Source organism: Rhinolophus sinicus, linkage group LG03, assembly GCF_036562045.2.
Source record: "Rhinolophus sinicus isolate RSC01 linkage group LG03, ASM3656204v1, whole genome shotgun sequence".
In the NCBI taxonomy this organism is placed as follows: Eukaryota; Metazoa; Chordata; class Mammalia; order Chiroptera; family Rhinolophidae; genus Rhinolophus; species Rhinolophus sinicus.
The window spans coordinates 27,716,996-27,733,835 of NC_133753.1; the positions used below are offsets into that span (position 1 = coordinate 27,716,996).

Here is a 16,840-nt window from a genome sequence, read left to right on the forward strand (position 1 = left end):
GGGTAGATTGAATTCAAAGTGAGAAAATGGACACAAGGGGAAAACTAATTGGCTTGGGAAGGGATTTAGAAAAGAAAGGAAAAGAAAGACTGGATGATGGCTGGAGGGAATTTGTATCTTGTAAGTTGTACCTTCTCAGTTGACCCCATGATTTCAGTTAAGGCTTCCTAAACTGTCCGGATAGCGCCGAGACGCCACATGGAGTCCCTCTGGACTGACACTCCCACAGGTTATGGTTGGCCAAAGCTAGGGAGAAGCTGGGGTGATGACTATTACAGAGCTGCTTGCTTCCTCAGTGTTCAATAAAAAAGGTTCTCCACTCTGGCACTCCTCCCCCAAAACTTGTACCTCTAATGTAGACTTCATGAGTAAGAAGAAACAGTCAACCTAGTGGCAGGGCTAGAGAAATGACCTTTCCTGGTGTCTCTCAGGCCTTAAGATTCACCAAAAACATGGTGCCCATTTCTGGCATTTTCCTCCTTTCTACTCAAATGTCACGTGAGTATTTTCTTCTGAGGTTCAGCTTCAGGATTTTAGGATCATGTTCTTTACCTCTATATACTGAAGAGTAATAGCCCCAGTGAGGTATGCACTTAAGCTAAACAGGATACTGTCTTTTGGCTCCGAATGTTCTCCATCTTGTGTAAATTCCAAGAGTTCTCCTAATTTACAACTAAACCATGACTCTTCCTGTCCTCTTCCTCACAAATTACCCAAACTTCCTGCAAGCTGTCAAGGTTGGACTGTGAGGCCTCAAGCAAAGACGAGAAGCCGGAACCTGCCCACCTTTCCTTCCCCTTTGATTAGCCCTAGGCCCCTGCCCCCACCTCTGCCCTCACACAGCCCTCTGATTCTATAGTCCCTCTTCCAAGGCCTACCTGCTCCAGTTCTAACTTTAATCATACTTCCAGTTCTCTCCATGTGGGGCTCTAAATCAGGACCCTAGAAGAAAGAAATCTGATTAATTCACAACAAAGGATAGTCCCTTAATTCTCCAAACAGAGATTCCAAAAGTAATCTCAAATTAGTCAAAGCTCAGGCAGAGGCACCAAATGAAGAACTTCATAAAGTCTAGGTAATGTCCTGGAAGATGTTAAGAGGGACAGAGGAGGTTCAAACTGTACGTGTATGTGCATGTTCATGCCGGGATAACAGCTGGAAATACACCCAACCTCCTTCTAAAAGTGAAGCATTAGAATACAGGTAAAGTTACCTACCATGTACAGCATGATACTGAACCATACTATTCTTTTGGACACAGCAGGTATTCAATAAATGTTAGGTAAATTGACATGACCTGAACCTGGCAGAATTATCAGTAAAATCTGTCACAGTGGAGCCACTTTCACGGGAGGAAAAAGACATCCAAGGTTAAAAATTGGTCTGAGGTGATGGTTTGAGAGACTTTTTTCTCTAGTCATGATGGAATAACAGGGAAATGAGAGAATTGACTATCTTTCCTTAAGCAACTATGAAGCCAGATATAATACATGTAAAGTATGTTTTTCAGACATTCAACAATAAACAGGGCAGTGATCCTAAGAAAAGGGAAAGAAATGCAGTGAGCCCTACTAGTGCCCAGCTAACTCCCTAAACAGTTTCCAGGCCAACAGAGGAGGGAGAAGAAACCTGAAAGACTTTAACAAGCTCGATGAGTTGAAGAGAGAGTTGGGAATTTAGGGAGGCCAAGGTGGCTAGAATTTGCAGGGCAAAGTAATTGAAAGGAAAAAGCTGCAAAGAGAAAAAGCGCCAGATTTGCAGAGGGATCCTCTTGAGTCTTTAGTTGAGTACTGATATGTGCATGTGTGAGAAAACTAGCAAGGTGGGGAAATAATCAATAGAAAGAAGTAGGTAGCATAACCCCCAGGGCTCACAGAGAGTCAGAAACAGTTTACGTTCCCACCGGCCAAAGTGGAAGAAATCTCCTTATGGGGCACTGATGGAATCTTCCAAAGGGTTTACCCTCAGTAGTGGAACCAACCTAGCCTTAGATTAAAGGCTGTTGTGAATCTAATCTAATAAAACTGAAACGCAAGCTTTGAAAGTATCAAACCATTTCCAAGAAACTGAATTGCTTCTAAGAACAAAGTCCAAAAGTAATGAAAGGAATACAAAAGTTCCAGCACCAGCAACATAAAACTCACCGTCTAGCTTCAAATAAAAAATTAATAGGCATGTAAATAGGCAGAAAAATATGACCATAATAATTAGGTAAATAAACAATAGAAACAGACCTAAAAATGACACAAATGATAAAGTTAGTGGACATGGATATTAAAATCTATTACAATATATTCCATGTGTTCAAGAAAGAAGAAAGCATGAGTACGATGAGGAAAGAAATGGAAGACACGAAGAAGACCCAAACTGAACTTCTAGAGGGCAAGACACAAATATCTGAAATGAAAACTATATGGGATGGGATTAACAGATTAGACACTACTGCAGAAAAAGTTAATGAACTTGAAAACACAGCAATAGAAAATATCCAAAATGACATACATGGAACATCATCAGTCAGCAGTGGTACAATATCAAGCAACATGTCATATGTATAGTGGGCAAGCGCGGTGGGGGTGGGGGGTGGGGGCGGGGAACGTGAATAGGCACAAAACATATTTTAAGAAATAATGGCTGAAAATTTTCCAACTTTGATGAAAACTATAAATGCACAGATCCAAGAAGCTCATCAAACCCCAAGAAAAAGAAGCACAAAAAGAAAACAAGGCACATCATAATCAAAATGCTGAAAATTAGTAATAAAGAGATAATCTTAAAATCAGCCATGGAGGGTTAGGGGGAAGAGAGACACACTGTATTTGGAAGAACAAAATAATTATAGCAGGTTTATTGTCAGAAACAATGCAGGAGGCAATAGAGCATGTTTAAAGTATTGAAAACAATTCAGTTTGGCGAAGTCGACAGGAACTATGAAGCTCCCATCACTCATCCTTTGTTGTGCCCTGAGTACGATTCTTCAGGGAAGCCTGTGCTGAGCACAAGACGGGGTCTCAGTGCCCTTAAATACAGTTTTAAGTACAACAGTCTACAAAGAGTGAAAAGGGTATAAAGACACTTTCTGAGGCTCACAAGAGGGGCATTTACCCATGTTCTATACTTATGTACTCAAAACATTACAAACTGTAGCTCTTACATCGTCTTATGGCAACACTGCTTAACACACTAGGAAAGAGACAAGAAAGGTCTACTGCAGGATTCATCCCAAAGCAGAAGAAAATCAAGTTAGAAATAAGAAGTGAATCTCCTTAAGGAATGAGTTAGCGGTACCAGCATCAGGCATGAGTAGGCCGCCTTCCCTCCCACTGTACGTTTCTATTGGTTCATAGGCGTCTGACTGACCTTTACAGATTCAGATAAAATGTTTCCAAATGGAAATATGCTCCTTGAGAAAAGTGGGTAAGAATAACTCAAGATGTGAATGAGAGGTACTCAGTTCTTAGCTATAGCATCCAGCCCCGGGCAGCAAAATCTCCTCAAGTACCCTGGGCTACACCCCATTCTTCAGAGTCCAGCTTGGTGCTCCACATCCTGGGGGGGTCATTAAGACAGCAATTTGTCTGTTCCATGCATTGGTTACTCTGGTCACCCCACTACATCACAAACTAAACTATATGGTACCAGGAAAACTGGGGCTCCATCCGTTATACACTTTTCTTTGTAACCCTGAGACCAACACACACTCAAAATTTAACTCCAGTGTAAGTGCCTAAGAGGGACCCTTCTCCCCAAATTACTTATTGCCTAACTAGTGGTTCTCAAATGGGGGCAATTTTATACCCCTTCCAAGATACCTGGCAACATCCGGGGGCATTTTTTATTGTTATAACTTGTGGGGAGGGTGCTCCTGACATTGGGTGGGTAGAAGCCGGGGATGCTGCTAAACATCCCACATACAAGACAAGCCCCCACAACAAAGGATTATTTGGCCCCAGACTTCCACAGTGTTCTGGTGGAGAAGCCTGGCCTCCGTGAATTAACGCTGCACGAAGCAGCAGACGCCCGCAGACCTATGTGATTGGCGCATGCAGTACAGAATCCCCTCCCACCACCAGAAGGCCTCTCATCCTACCTCCTGTCATGAAAACATTTGCATTTTCCCATCACCCCGACCTTGGGTTTACAGTCCCTCAGAGAAGAGAGCAGCTGAGGAGTTCAGACATCTGGCTTTTAATCCCAGCTCTGCCACTAGCTGTTTGATTCTAGACATGTCACAAAACTTTTCTGGGCCCATTTCCTCTTCAGTAAAATAAAATGGTCAGAAAAGATGATTTAAGAATTCTTCTGGCTCTAAAATTCTGTTTGAAATGCTGGGTTTGGCCTTATCTATTTACAATGAGTCAAAGAGAAAGGGGGAAGGATCCAGTTTCTGTGCACATCCACCCTCTGAAGGGCAGAAGTTCTTATATTGGGCCAACAAAATGGGGCCAAGGAAAGCTCCAGAAAAGCCAGCAGTTCAGGCATGAGGGACCCAGGAAAGGGTTCTGTAAATACTGGCTTTTCAGCCTAGGCCCTCAGATTTAAAATATGAAAGTCCTTACTTCCGAAGTTCCCACCTGCCTTCCCGCAGGCCCACCTTTGTGACTGGTATGAAGAGGAGGACGAGGTGAGCTAGGGCCTTGTTATTCAACATACGGACTATGAACAGCAGCACTGGCGGCAGCTGGGAGCTTCTTAGAAATGCTGCCTCTTACCCATATCCCTGATCTACTGAATCAGAATCTGCATTTTAGTACAGTTGCCCAGGTGATTCACCCGCTTGTTGAAGTCTGAGAAGTTTGGTTTAGGGCATGCTGCCCTTCTATTTCCTGCTTTGTCACTGCTTCGCTTGGTAAAGATGACTTTTAAGACTCTGTTCACATTCTCCCCCATCCCACCCTGCAGTTGTTTGTACACACACACACACACACACACACACACACACACACCAGTTAAGAGCCTCCAAAGCCAGAGTCACCAAGAGTGATGGGGTAGGTTCCTCTCTCCTCACCTCCTTCCATGTCCACACAAGGCCGGAAAGAGGTGAGGCTTGAAGCACAAGCAAAATTAAGAGTTTTTCCAGTGACTGATTTGGCCCGCCCTGTGGTTCAGAGGTTCCCCAGAAGGAGGGTGGAAAAAGGGGTGGTGAACCCAAAGGTACCAACTCTGATGGGAAGAGACGCATCATTTGCATCTGAACAGAGACCAACAGGAGGCCAAAGTTACATTTCTAAAGATTTTTGCTGCTGCTGCTGCCGCCGCCGCCGCCTTATGTTATATAAAGATTCCTGGGGGCAAGGGCTAAAGGGCAAAGCGCACGCAGAGCAAACAAAACATGCAGCCAGGGTCCCCCAGCGCAGTGGGGGGGGCAGCAGCTGGAACAAAAGCAAGACCTCAATGAAGAGCTGCGTAACAGAGCCCTGTACAGAGGACAGAATGTGGGGAGAAGGGGGGCTGGGCCCCACCCGAGTAGTCAGAGCAGTGAAGGAGATGAGGCTGCTGAGCACCCCTCACCCCACCCGCGGTGGAAAGCAGCAGATGGCCCAGCCACGGGCAGCTGGCAGGGACAGCAATTTGTGTGCCTGTCTGCTCCTCCACCCAGGGCTGGCAATGGGGAGGAGCAGGGCAAAGTCCGGGGCCCATCTCAGGTGGGAGCAACACCTTGAAAGAGGACGTAGGGCAAGGTGACATCACCACCAAATGCTCTGCCACCATGAGAAGACCCTCCAAATCAACTCTCAGCATTACGCAAGGTTCCCCAGCACCTCTGCGCAGCTCACCAGAAAGGTGGGGTTGGGGGAGGCCCCGTGCAGCTTGCAGAGGGCTGAGGCGTGCTGGCGCAGGAGGGCCATTTCAGCATCCACACTCACTGCACACACCGCATTCCGGGCCACAGCAGCCACGTGGGAATGTGGTGCTCACAGCAGGCGGTCTCTGCCCTCTGGGAGCTCACCACCGGGTCCAGAAGAATAAGGCGACAGTCATTCAGGGCTGAGCGCAAAGCAGAGGGCAATGCGGAAGACAGAGGAGGGCACTCCGACCCGAGTGGGCAAGCAGCAGTCTAATTGGACACGGCCTTCAGGAAGGTGTTAGCAGACAGCGCAAGAGGTGGGAAAAGGGAGCGGGAAGAGCACAGGCAGACGCCTGGAGGCAAAAGAAAACCGGGAAATGCAGGTTGTTCTGTTCCAGCCTGTGCTTTAGCTCAACAGCAGCGTCCTCAGGCGTCTGTCCTGGGATCCTGACATGTTACTGCCTCAAGGAACTTGGGATCATCCTGTAAAGTCCAATCTTTCCATTTTAAGGGGGAAACTGAAGCGTAGAAACGGACCATGACCTGCCCAGGGACACACGGTTAGTGGCTAAACAAGAACTCAGTTCTAATTCTCACTAAGCCAAGTTCAGTTGAATATCTCCCGGTCAGACTGTGAGCCCTGGGCCCCCTCAGACAGCGCAGCCCCGCACTGTTCTCACCGCTCTCTCCTCTAAGCACCCAGGGAGCGGCTCCCGTCCAGGCCCCGCCAGGTGACACCGTCCAGCAGCATCGTCCCCAGGAACTCCCGCGTGGCAGGAGCAGTCCATGAAAAGGCAAGACTGGCTACCTGCCTCTTCTGGAAAGGAGTCAGAAGGCACAAACAGCAATACTCAAGGTAGGTTGCAGCTTGGGGCAGGGGGTGGGTATTTATGTGTGTGCTTTAGCAAAAATGGGTTCCCCTTGGGAATGAAGAGGGTTGTTCTGAGAGCTGAAGGGAACTATCAGCCAACATGGTAAAAGGAGATGAGCCTGAGATCGTCCAAACCAGGCGGGTGTAATTAAGACTCCCCCACACTCTTCCCCAGGAAGCCCACCCCTCCCTATGGCTGGTCACACTAAGCCAGCTGGGAGAAGTAGTCATTTCAGGGAAGCTGAAAGCCTCCCTGTTGGCTCAGCTGTGGGGGGTGGGCCACCAGCAAGGGGGCAAACCACTGGAGCATCAGGGTACAGCTGCCCTTCCTGTCACCTCAATATCTGCCTTCAATAGCCCTCGCCTCCAGCCTGCTGCCCACTCTGAATCAGAGCGTGTGCAGAGTGGAAGACAGTGCTCGTTAGCTTTGCGAGTGTAACCCTTTAGAGAATCTGAACAGAAGGCACAGTCACTCAACTCCAAAGCAGAATGCCTCCTCTTCTCAGAAAACAAAAATGTATGGTTAAAACTGTGCAGAAAGAGGCTAAGGGGCTTTTGGGTAAAGCCCATTTACTAACCTCATTTGGATGCCTGGCGAACCCAAGCTCCAAGGCCTTGAAGCACTGGTAGGATGCAAACATCCTAATGATCAGAAATGTTTTCTGTTCCAAATGCTCTCAGATGCTCTGACCCTACCCTCAAATGCAATCACCATAGGCTGGTCCTGGCTTTCAGGGCCAACACCAGCCCAGGGAGACCCAGGACAAGAAAGACGCCCACCAGAAAAACTGACTTACTCGGGCTGAAAAGCAATGTTCGGTCCAGTACAACAAAGGGGCCATAACGGGCATCCTGTGTCCTAAACTCTTTCACATCTGTCACAAAGAACGTGTGTGTGTGTGTGTGTGTGTGTGTGTGTGTGTGTGTGTGTGTGTAGAGGGAGAGCTGCACTGGGGGGGGAGGGGAGTGTTACTGTAGCCAGACTTCCTTCTCTCCCATCCAAACAACCCTTTAAAACTCGCCTCCTGAAAGGAAAATGCAGTTCTGATTTCCAAACCTCACTGTTTGAGAGAACTTCTTGTTTTCTCTCTGCTTTTTAAGACAGATGAATGCTCTCCTAGGGGAAAAGCAGCTGTAAATACAGGACAGGGTAAAAAAAGAATCCTGTTGTGAGTTCCAGAGGAACCATTATATGTAATACTATAGTAAAAAGCCTTCTCAAGAGAAGCAACAACACCCCATTCCAAATGGAAAACATACAACTTCATTCAAAGTACTTCTCTAAAGTATAACCTTTGAGCAGATGATTTCTCTATACTCCATGGCTGTTTTCCGCTACTTAACAGTAATACCTTCATACGTATAGTGAGTTTCTTCCTAGGAGACTTAGAAAGAACTAGTTCACAACTCAATTAGAGTACCTGCCACTGAGTGTCTGTTATTACTGTGAGTGAAAAGTGGGCTATGCAATAAACCTGACAAGCTCGGGGGGCACATGGCAGCCCTGACAAACTCAGAGGCTGAAAGAAACCACAACACAGGACGGTCTGATCACAAAGTCCTAACTGGACAGGTCATGGCGGACAGTCCCATCGCAGGCTTATAGCTTCCTTAGCAAAGGTCAATCTTTACCTTAAGTGAGCTCCGTCCATTGTTGTTGTTGTTTTTTTAATTTGACTGTTATTTTTTTAATTGGGGAATATTGGGAACAGCGTGCTTCTCCAGGGCCCCTATGCTCGAAGTCATTGTCCTTCAATCTAGTTGTGGAGGGCGCAGCTCAGCTCCAAGTCCAGTCGCCGTTTTCAATCTTTAGTTGCGGGTGACACTGCCCACCATCCCATGCGGGAATTGAACCAGCAATCTTGTTGCTGAGAGCTCGCGCTCTAACCAACTGAGCCACTCGGCTGTCCATCTGTCCATTGTTCTTATGCATCTAGGATAACGTACCTTTGAAATATCAGAAAAATTTTCTTTTCTAGATCCCTCATTGGAACAAGCCCCCAGCACGAGAGCCCAAGACCCCCAGAGCAGGAGACCGCAGAACCCCTCATTGTCATCTTGTTCCCCGCATACCATCTCTATGTGCTGTAAATGTTAAAATTATTAACTAGCCTGTACTCACCAATGTAAAAGTGTTTCTCCATTTTGCCTTTTATCCAATTCTAGAGATTTCTCCGCTTTGCTTTCTCTCTCCTCCTTAATCCATCACCAATGTGTGTCATGGACCCCGCCTTACGTCTCCTCCTTTGATTCTAATGTATAAAATAAGCTGTAAAACTGTCATTCGCTGGAGCATTTTCTCAATCTGTTGAGATTTTGCTTGCCGGAATATGTCACCAGTTTGACTCAAATGAACTTATAAAAATCCTCCACAGGTTTGGACTTTTCTTCCATCGACATTATCATCATCATTATTAAAGGGCTAAAATAAACTTCATTGCCAAACTGCTGCAGACATTTAAACACAGCTAAGCCATCATGTTTTTAGGTAGACTGAGGCCACAATATTTAGTAATGGAGAATAGAATGGGAAGAGGGTATAAATCTGAGTGAGATAGACAGCCTGGCTTCTGCACTTAATACTTTACAAAAGGAATAACATTTTTCAAAGGCTCAGGATTCTAGGAAATCACCCACTGGCTTATTATACCCCTCCATCACAACAGTCATGAGGCTGCCTCCCCAATACCTAGTATTTGCCAAAAATAAAAGATCTAAAGAGGTATTTCAGAGAAAGTTTATGAGAAGAAAATTCAAGCTGGTTTTATTTCATACAAGCTACAATAAATGGCTTTGCCTTTGCAACCACAGTTCCTACCTAGAATTCCAGTAAGTTTTGATGTGCCCCATAGATTTAAACTGGATTACAAGGAATTTAGCTGGCTGAAATTGGCCCCAGCCCATAGTTGTTACTAACCTGTTTCACAGTTCTAGGTGAGTCTAAGAAATAAAAGGGAGATGGGGGGAAAAGTCAGCATAACGCTTAAAAATCTGCCCAAGTCAAAAGAGGAAGACACAGCTTTTAATTTCATGGGAGAACCTATTATTCAAATGAAAAATGCAACATAAGTCTGTAAGTCCCATCATTGACAAAGGAAACAAAGAAAGTGTTTGTATTTGCAGAATACATTCAAATCTCCAAACTTCCAAGATGAAATCAATACAAATGTGATGAATACAAATAAATCAAATCCTCAGTTCAACAGGTCTGCCACTTAATTGTTCCCTTAAACGATAAGCTTCCCCACATCAGGGACCTTTCACATCCTCCTTTTGGGAGGATTTACCACACAGGCATCTGGCCTCACCACAATTCCTCAAGAACCCTGGTCAACTTCTAGGAGGAACACATTTTCCCACCGAGGTTTCATGAGAATCTCAGAATGAATTTTTGGAGATAAGCCTGACCCTTCCTGTCCATTCCATTTTCTCTCAGGTCTTGGTTTGCAGAGTCCTAAAACTCCTGGATGGTCTTCTGACCTCCAACCCCTGCTCTGCTCCAGGCCATCCAAAATCCTGCTAGGAACCACACTCCCAAAGGACTGTCAAATCACCCTTCATCTCCACAGGTTCTACCCCTTGCATCTACCTCTGTCAACCCCACATATCACCCTTTCCTGACCGTCCTCTGTAGATAGCTTGCAAAATGCACAGAAGGCACAGGCCCCAGCCCACCAGGAACTTGAATGCAGTTGGGGGGGCTGCATACCCAGACAGCAAACAAGGCGTGCAATAAGGCAAGAGTATCTATTTCAGTATCCCAGGTAGGTCCAGTAAAATGCTAAATCATGAGGTGTAATTAGAAAACAAGGAAGAACAAGCAGCCACTTGTGAGTTATGACAAAAAAAAAAAAAAGGAAGAAGACAGGGATCTGAACCAAGACAAAAGGGTCTTAAAAAAGGAAGAAAGGGAGATCTGACCTGATAGCTTTGAGGGCTGAATAAGTACGGAGAAGGAAGGAGGGAATTTCTGGGGCTGGAGGCTGAAGTAAGCATGATAAATTGGGGGCTTCGGGGGTTGGGAAGCGGATGGGGACAGGGGGAGGCGGGGAAGGCCAAGAATAAGGGAAGAACAGAAAATAAATTCCATTTGAGATCCTTCAGGACAATTTCTATAGTTTTCCTAGTACCTATCACATAGCAGTGCTGGTGATTCCACAAAGTACTAAGCATTCAACTGAATACTTACAGTAAGGCCCATTTGTGCAGCCACGAAAATAGGCAGAACAATCCAGCCTTGGATCAGTCAGCAGTGGGGAGCCAAGGGAAGTTCCTGAGCAGGAATCTTAACCTAATCCAATTCAACATGCGTTTTACTGAAGGCCTCCTAGGTAAGAGGCACCAAAATTCAGGTCCTTGCCCTCAAGAAGCCTGCCACCAAGGGAAGGGCTGGTAATGCTCCCTCCCACACACACAGCGCTTCCTTCTCTTACGTAGTCTCACTTGAGACAAGAATGCTGTTCACGGGAGAGGAACATGGCAACAGAGACTAAAGCAGCCTGGGAGGCCAAACAGGATGATGAGGTCTGGCCAGGGTGCTGGTGACAGAAACCTACAGAAGAAAGAACTGGCAGGGGCTGGTTAATGACTGGAAAGGAGGGACTCAGAAGGGAGTGATGATGACACAGAAGTCAGAGAGCAGGTAAGACTCAGGTTTCAGGTCCCAGATGGAGACTTTATCTTCAGGCCATGCTTTGGTTCCCTGACCACTAAATGCTAAGGTAGATCAGCTTGGCCACTCTGCCTGTTTCTGGGAATGGGGGTTACATATTCCATCTGCCCAAGGTTTTTTGTGCTAGTTGTGATTTCCTGTAATTCCCGTTTGCAACGGGGTGAAGGGAATCAATACCGAAGAGGTGAGGATTCCGCTGTCCATCACCACAGTGATAAACACATCTCAATAGTCCTGCACTGAAGTTTTACTGGCAGGTCTCATCCTGGGAAGAAGAGAAAAGGGGGAGGAAACGTGACATCTAAAAAGACCCTACCCAATGAGTTTTCCTCCTGGGCAGAGCCCTCCCAGGTGCATTTAGTGAGAAAGAAGGGATGAGATGGGACACTATCAACCCTGAGAGCCTGTACCAGTTCCTATAGCGAAAAGAGGCCCAAGATTCCTTATGATCTGCCTACATGAAAAATGAGCACAAAACCAGGAGAGCAGAATCTACGTGAACCAGGCCAAACACGCTGGAGTATGCAGCAGGACTGGAAACAAGCAGTGGGCCTTCCATACTACCTGCTCTGAAGGGGAGGGGACGCTTGGGGACACGGTGTTGCTGAGTGCTTATCCCCAAGGAGCGCTGCCCAATGTAAGGCCATGAGCCACAGGAGGGTGAGCGTGGCATCCAGAAATGCGGCTGTTGCTTCTAACACCCTGTGGGCCACTCTGCCATCCCTGACCATCCTAGACAAAGGTAGCAAAATAACAGGTGAACAGTGGTGATCTCTAGAAGGGAAATCACATGTCTGCAAGTAACCTCTACTTCCTAATCTTTCTTTAAGAAACAAGCACAGCTTGTGATTGCTTAAATTAAAAAAAAAACCAGTAAGTTAATGGGGGAAACGAATTTGAGATGTGTACCTTTACAAAGGAAAAGTGCAATGAGCCCTCTTTCCTAACCATTAAACAAAAATAACAGGGGGAAAAAGTGCAGATTGAATGAAGAACAAACAGTTGGTTAAAACAACATGGTGGATTCTCTGACATTTTCTAAACAAGTACTTCTCTCCCACCTGTGGCAGCTTCTGACTGCCTGAGAACAGTCATGCTATACCCTTCACACAGGGTCCTCAGAGAACTAAAACTAGAATGTGACCCGAGATTACCTGTTATCACAAAGCATTTTCCCAGTGCTCTGTTAAGGCTTCCTGTGGATGGCTAAAGGTCTTTTTTATAAGCCTGTGGTCTGGCTGTGTCAATGGGAATGGGATGTTTTGTCGTTCTGCAGGGCTCGATTCTGTAACTGGGGTGGTCACACTCTCAGTAACATGAAACCTCAGGATAATAGTAATACTATCATTAACTGGCCCTTCACTGCTTAATCATTGTGCGTGGATTTAAGCATCTTCCATCTAATATCTGATTTAATCCAAACAACAACCTTTAATCCTCACAACAGCCTTAAAATCTTCATTTTTAGGCAAAGCAGAGAAGTTAAATAACTTGCCCAAGGTCACACAGATAACAATTCATGCAACCAAGATTACAACTTTAAGCAGCCTGGCCTGAAGGCACGCAATCTTGGTAGAGGTTCAAATTTATTCCATGTTAAATAATGTAATTGATTTTATATTAAAATTATCCTGGATAAGTGTATTATGGGACAGGAGGCAAAATTCCCATTTATTATAAAAAGAAAACAGGAAGCTTTGAAGATTGTTCACACTGCTGCTTGCCGCTCTCTGATGGGCTTGGACTTGGCTTTCTAGCTCTACTTCGGAACCAGTGCAGAGGGAAATGTGTTTACTATTCGGATGCCAGGACCCACCCACAAGGCAAGTGATTCCCAAGGCACTGGGTGGGTCAGGTAATTCTAAAGCACACTTTGAGAAACACTGCTTTGGGGTATTCCGAAGAAACTTCTGAAGCCACTGCAAGATTTGGGAACTAGGTCATTAGATGGTGATGGCTAAGCCTCTGAACTGCTCATGAGACAGATAATCACTTCCAGTAACAGGCACCACAAGCTAATAATGCTGTTGACAGAATGGAGTGGAGTGAAACAGGAATTCAGAGACATTTACTCCCAGAGCTCTCATGCATCGGATGAAGAGACTGCCTTCTCCATGACCTGCATGAATGTTTGCCGCCAATCTTCCACATCAGAAATATTACCTGGCTAGAAGCTGCCTCAAAAAATGAACCTGATTTCTCTGGAAAATGACTGCCAAAGATGGATATATTGCATATTAATAATCGAATGCAGATATCCTTAATAGAAACTTCAAGAGCAATAGGCTGAGAGGGGAAGTTATGTTTTCTTTCATGTGTGTTCTTTAAAAGTCCCAGCACAAAGCACATTGCCTGGATCTTTGCACTGGTTTGTAAATTGAAGAAAGCTGCATTCGCTGTAAAGTTCTGCCTGTTTCAGTCTGTCAGTAAATATCCAACAACATACGTGAGCTCACCAATCTGTCCTTCCTCCTTGTCTTCAGTTGTCTTGTATTTCAACGGCATTAGTGTCCAAGAAACATGGCTTCAGGTTCGGAACTGCTTGCAATAACTGAATTAAGTTATGCAGAAATGCTAACACTTTCGTGAGCACCGGCCTGACCTTTCCCTGCTCCTTTTGGTCTCTCAGGGTAAGTCCTGGCTGCTGCCACCCTTGAGGTGGGACTCCTTCAGGGTCTTTACATGGGCCACATGGTGTGGCCAAGGGTTCAGACTGCCTGGCTCTGCTCCTTACCAGCTGTGCATCCTCGAAAGGTGTTTTCAATCCTCTTTTGGCATCAGTTTTCACAACTGTAAAATGGGTATAATGTAAGCAATCTACTTCAAAGTTGCTGTGAAGATTAAACAAGATAATACATATAAAGCACTCAGAACAGTGCCCGGCACATAAAAAGCACTTAATACATGTAAAAAATAGCACTTTTATTATGAGTCTGCCTTGTAATATTAAGAAAGTTTTGCGTAAATCTAGAGCTTTATACTTTTCGAAGCAGTTTCAATTCATTATTACAAAATCAGTCCTCACAATAACCATTTAAGTTAGACAACACTGGAAGTTTATGAACACTTCCTGCTATACGAAAAAGGAACTAGCCTGACCGTTGGACCTGTTTACTCATCATTCCCTCATTAGGTCAGAGACCTGTCTCAATCATCTTTGTATACCATCCTCCCACACACACTAGCACGTATCAATAACTCAATGTTGAATTGGACTGAATGTAGGGTTGGCCATACTGTAAATAGCAACCCCAGACTTGTGGCAAGGAACTGGGAACAAGTCAGAATCATCCTTCTCGGGAATTCCTGGCTACCTTAAACACAGAGACTAGAGGGCTCCCTTTCCCACTCCTGACTCCATCTCATCCCTGAGAGGAAAAGGAGCATCTGCAGGAGGGGGGGCAGCTAGGGGTCACTTAGTGGTACTAGTCTTTGCACAATCTCTGAGGCAGCAGGGAGTCACAATAATGTAACAGGGCATTACTTAGCCTCTCCCACTGGGCCAAATGGGGATCTATAAATGCAGTGTTTCAAAGGCAGATAATGCTGCCTTCGCTAACTGAAATGGGAGCTGCCTTTCAGTAGAGTATGGGCCAGTCTATAAATACCAGGGATTAAAAGGCTTCCTGCAGGGCCCAACTGCCACCTGCCTAAATACAGCAGCTATCTGGTCCTCCAGGCCCAAAAACAAACCCCACACAGCTTCCTTCAGGGAAGAGCTGCCATTATACCAATGGTACACACCCTTCCAAGTTATACCCCAACTTGTTTTTCCTTTTCGTCTACTTTGGTTTATTTTTCTCACCAACCTCTCCTTTCCATACCCTCCACCCAGGACCACCCACTCCCAAGCACCCTTCCCCTGAGGCTCCTACCTGGCCTGGTCCTCCTTTCTCCAGGCATTTGTCCTCTGTCTCCCTCACCACCCCATCCTCCACCCCAACTTCCTAATCCATATATTTTATGAAAAAATGAAAAAAACACAGGCTTTGGAATCACTTCAACCTTGGTTCTGGCTCCAGCCCAGTAAATTCTAGTACTTAACTTTTGAAGCTTGGTTTTCTTATCTCTACAGTGAAAATAAGCCCCCTCGGTACAGCACCCAGCACAGGGCCTGGCACAGAGCATGCGCGCAATGCTTCCTGCCTTGCCCCACTCCCCACAGTTTGCTTTTCTTTTCTGGGCCCTGTGACCTTGATATAGCCACTCTGTCTAGGTATCACACCTGCTACATCCAAATATCTTAATCCACAGGAATAACTCGAATGATGAACATTTTCATTACCACGGTATCTGTGCAGCAGCACGTTCTGGGCACATCGTCCCATCAGCGACCTTCAAATTACACTGAAGAGAGGACTGGTCCGCCACTTCTCCACCACAAACGACTCATTTGTGACGAAAGTCACCAGAGAGGATGGGAAGACAGAGTTGAGAGTCACTTCTGGCCAAAAGCAAGGGATAAACCCCAAAAGGAAGATTCCCATAATTCCATATTTACATGTAAAACATTTTAAATTAATTCTGACAGTAAGAACAGCTGCCAGTTTTACTGGAAACACCACCTGGCTCATTTCTGTTAAGGCCCAGGCACGACTCACATAGGCCTGGGACTGCCTACAATATGGTCCCCAAAAGGTGGCCTCCTAGATGACAGCTCCAAGGCAGTGTGCCATCCTCTCTCCCCAGTGCCCTAACACTGCTCCTGCAAGTTCATGATTAGGCCTGAAATAAACCCAGAGCTTGGTTCTTTCATAAGTATCTCCTCTAAAACTTCTAGGCATCACCCTTATAACCAGATTTAATTTAAGCACATCTATCTTCAAAAATCAGATGAATACTACAGAAACATGATAAACAGCCTGAACAACTTGCGTTTTAGAGGGACTTTCGTAAAGCAGAGGGGAGGGTAACTTTTCCACTGAACAGTCTAATTGTGCGATTAGCTAAGTGTAAAGGGTCCTTTCCATGAGCTCTTTAAGGTCATCTGAGAATCTTTCTTTTGCCAAGCCAACAGGAAGCACTTTGATGCCATAAAAAAACCAGGATGGGAAAGAAAGCAGGCTGGGAATCAGAGCAGATTTGTCTAGAGGTGCAGTGACTTGGTTGGTATTAAGGAATGAAAAGTGAGGGCCTTGGGAGCAGGTCCCTCGGACTCTTCAGCTCCTGAGAAGCAATTATAAAACGCGAACCCAATACCTACCGCGAGGATATGGTCCAAAGAAAAATGGACTAAGGTTTGCCAGCCACCACTAAATGTAAATTTGGGAAAAGGTGTATCTAAAAGACACAAAAACAATGTAAAAACTATCAAGTGCAAAAGTCCGTACAAATATGCACACACCTTCATCCCCTCCACTGAGCAAACTTAGACTGGTAAACATTTGACATTGTAGTTCCTGTATTTTTCATCAGCTGGTTAAGTATTTCATGACGCGTGAAGGCAGCAATGCAAATGAGGTAAAGTCTGATAAAGAGAGAACCGAAAGGGCAAGGGTGAGAAGTACAC

General features: G+C 45.5%; 1 protein-coding gene and 1 long non-coding RNA gene across 6 annotated transcripts in view; one reads left to right on the plus strand and one right to left on the minus strand.

Annotated features, from left to right (window-relative positions):
- SUSD6 (sushi domain containing 6) overlaps positions 1-16,840 on the minus strand; it is a 91,218-nt gene that overhangs the window by 61,777 nt on the left and 12,601 nt on the right. The window lies entirely within an intron of this gene.
- LOC141570536 (uncharacterized) lies at positions 5,956-8,847 on the plus strand. 3 transcript variants are annotated; one of them, XR_012494623.1, is made up of 4 exons: positions 5,956-6,105; positions 6,300-6,348; positions 6,485-6,644; positions 8,639-8,847. It is a non-coding gene; the product is annotated as an uncharacterized LOC141570536 (long non-coding RNA). The 3 variants fall into 3 exon arrangements; XR_012494622.1 differs by lacking the exon at positions 5,956-6,105 and having other exon boundaries at positions 6,209-6,348; XR_012494624.1 differs by lacking the exon at positions 5,956-6,105 and having other exon boundaries at positions 6,225-6,348; positions 6,492-6,644.